This window comes from Brachyistius frenatus, unplaced genomic scaffold (assembly GCF_029030835.1).
Source record: "Brachyistius frenatus isolate BFR_SWC_R1_liver_20210118 unplaced genomic scaffold, ASM2903083v1 Contig_72, whole genome shotgun sequence".
In the NCBI taxonomy this organism is placed as follows: Eukaryota; Metazoa; Chordata; class Actinopteri; family Embiotocidae; genus Brachyistius; species Brachyistius frenatus.
The window spans coordinates 1,684,924-1,688,346 of record NW_027210671.1 but is presented as its reverse complement, the minus strand read 5'-3'; positions in this window follow the sequence as shown (position 1 = coordinate 1,688,346).

The following is a 3,423-nucleotide window of genomic DNA, read 5'->3' as shown; positions in this document are numbered from 1 at the left end:
TACTGGCACTTGTTTTTTACATTTTGATCACTTTTACTTGTTAAACTGTTGAAGAAAATGTGTGATATTTCTGCACCTCTGTGTGACACAGAATTCTGTAAAGTCTCTTTATTTTCGATGTATAATTTTACAATTGGAGGATGGATGACAGTTTTTAGGTTTGTTCAACAGTATAAATGTTCTCTGTATTCCTCACAGTGTAACTGCAGAACTATGCAGCTCATGTTTGTAGCATTTGAGCAAAGAGAAAAGCATTTAGCCCACGTATGTATATGGAGACTGGATTCTTAGGTCTGTTTTAGGTAAATATTCATACAATCTCATATTTTTACTCCATATATCGGAACAAAATATGTGATGAGTTGAACGTTTTCGTGTGTTCCTGGAAATATTTTCTTTGCAGTGTCTCTGATTTGTGATTTAAGGTGACCTTTGGAAACCAGAGAAGATAATCAGGAAGACGCAGACGAGCTCGAGCCAAAGTTTAAAAAAGAAAGAAAAAAAGCGGTCAAAGTGGAGCAGCTGAAGAAAGTTTTGAGTGGAAAGTTAACCGAGTGAGACAGGAGTTCCTGATAAATATACTCCACTCTGTTCTACCTCTGCCTCCCCTTTTCTTCTCCTTTTGCCCTTCTTCCCTCTCTTTCAAATTAACCGTGTGGCTTTAATACAATGTGTGTCATGCAGGTTGCCCTGGCGACTCTTTGATCCTGTTTTCCAGTCTCTGCCTCTGGGGCAGACGTGCTTCTCTTCAGTCTGCTGCACACCAGCTCTGGAAGCTGCTGCGACCCTGAGACAAACCATGGGCTGCTGCGCTTGTCTCACTCCCCCTTTTTTTTTTTTCTTCCTGTCGCACTCACTTTCTCTCTATTTTAAGTCCTCCTTTCTATCCTTACATTTTTTTTTTTTTTTGCTCAGGTTTTTCCTCTATCTCTCTGTCTCACTCTTACCCGCTCTGCTTCCCTTTGGTCACACCAAAGCAGCCCTCCTTCAGCATGGGCATCCAGGGTGCCCAGGGGAAGGCAGGAGGCCTGGCCCTCAGTGAAGCAGCCCTCCTGGGAGAGAGCTCCACCGTTCTTATCTCTCTTGTCTGCACAGTTGATTTCATTCCCCCTGAAAAAGATGCAGCTTGTCCTCTCCTCCCACAGTGAACCTATACCCACTCTGCCTGTTCAGCTGCTGGTGTCTGGCTGTGGCGTTCAGGGAGTCTCTGGTTCTTGCCAGACAGCCGACCCTCAGTGTGACTTACAGGTAAGAAGCTGCAAAGCTCTGCAGCCTTGTTGTGTGTCCAGACGTTTCTAATCAGTCTGAGCTCACAGTGCATCGCCAAGCAACAAGAACTGAGGCGTGATGTTTACTGTGGTGGATACAGTACCTCAAGTCCGTGCAAGTTGATTTTGATAATTTGCTCAAATTAATGGTAATTAACGGCTGCCTGGAAGCAAAGAAAACCTATGGCAAGCCTAATTGTTGGCAGCGACATGAAGTGAAGGGGTGATTTGTAAAAAAAAAGAAAAAAAAAAAGGGGGAACCATGCAAAAATGCCATTTGGAGAATGAGTGATCCAGATGCTGCACAGAAGCTAATTGAACTTACGCAACCACAAGCAATTATCTGACCAAAGCTGCAGCCGCCATCATAGTTTATCATTTGTCTCACTGGTTCTTACTGTCTGACATCATGAGCGCTGCGTTCACTTCAATATCAGTGTTTTTTATTTACAACTTGGTTACAGTGTGGACAGTACACACACACACACACACACACACACACACACACACACACACACACACACACACACACACACACACACACACACACACACACACACACACACACACTACAGTCAACATCAAGTGTGGATTGGATTTAAACAGTTGTTTTTTTTTACATTTTAACACTTAAACATACTCGTGATTCTATTGAGTAAGAAATGGACACATGAAGCCATGTGGCTTTATTTAATATTATCACATTTATCACAACAGGACTCAGACAGTGAGTGTGGTTTTTTTTTAAAGTAAAACATTGTGCGTCCAAACGGTGACAGAATTCTTTCTGTATTTCTGATTTGTCACATGGGTAAATTCTGTAGAGTACAGTGAACTATTATGTAAAACAGTTTAGTTATTGAAGGTTTAGTGGCCAACTTTAGAATTATATCACATTATATCGGACGCTTTAGTTGGGAAACATTGGATTTTTCTTATTTTGGCATGCACGGCACATTGTGTAATTGTAAGGAGAACGGTGTGCCACATACATTATGAGGACCCACCAGAAGTATAAACAGTCACCATCCCACACAACAAAATGAACCCTGTGAGCTTTGTGAAATGCAAATGCGTGACCCGACAGGGAACCTAACTTTTGTTTACAAGACAAACAAAAGCTGGCATGTTTTCTTAAACTCTGCAAAGAATGCCCTTTTCTCTCAGTCCTCTCCCGTGTCCAGTGTGTGTGGCAGCGCGTTTCTGCTGATAAGATCCAGCCAGGAGGTGGAACAGATGTTGCCCTGACATCCATCTGGGCCCTGTACCCCTGCTCTGCCTCCCACAGCTGATGCTCCACACAGGACACTGACCACTCCTGGTCCCTCACAGCAAGAGGCTGCTCCCACAAAGCAAAAAAAAAAAAAAAAAAAAAAAGAAGCTCACCACTTCGGGGTCCTCGAGCAGTGACACAGCACAGAAATCAGCTTCGATGCTGCTTTCACTCCCGTTCCATGTGAGAGAGATACCGGTCGGCTATCAGGCAGCACCTCAGGGTTCATTCGAGGTGTTTCCTCTTTGTTTCAACACTCTGCTGCATCCAGGACTCTCACACACACACACACACACACACACACACACACACACACACACACACACACACACACACACACACACACACACACACACACACACACACACACACACACACACACACCCCTTTGAAAAACAAACACAAATGACGGAAATGCGTCGACATGATGTGAGCTAGTGAGGAAATCTACTCTGGAGTAAATAATAAGTTCCAGATATGTATGATGATTGTTCCAAGCAGTCTGAAATTCTGCAGCAGTGTGACACTCTTGACAGGCCTCACTCCTCGACTTTTCATTTAGCAAACAAACTGCTGCTTGACTTTATTCTGAAAGAGTCAATCACATTTGTCAAATTGATTTTAATTAGATGGATTAAAGGGAAAGCAGCCACGGACTTTTTTTTAAGTGGCTAAAAAGTGTCGAAATAAAACAGTAATGACACTAATTTCTGTTTTCTTTCACTCTGTAGAGCGCCCCCCTCAGTTAGCACTTAGGTCCAAATGTGTGAAATAGTTTAAATAATGGATAAATGCATTTTAATATAATCTGCTTTTCTATAATTATAAAGTTATAAGACCACAATACAGTTAACTAACCCTAACGCAAAAGCCCAATATTTT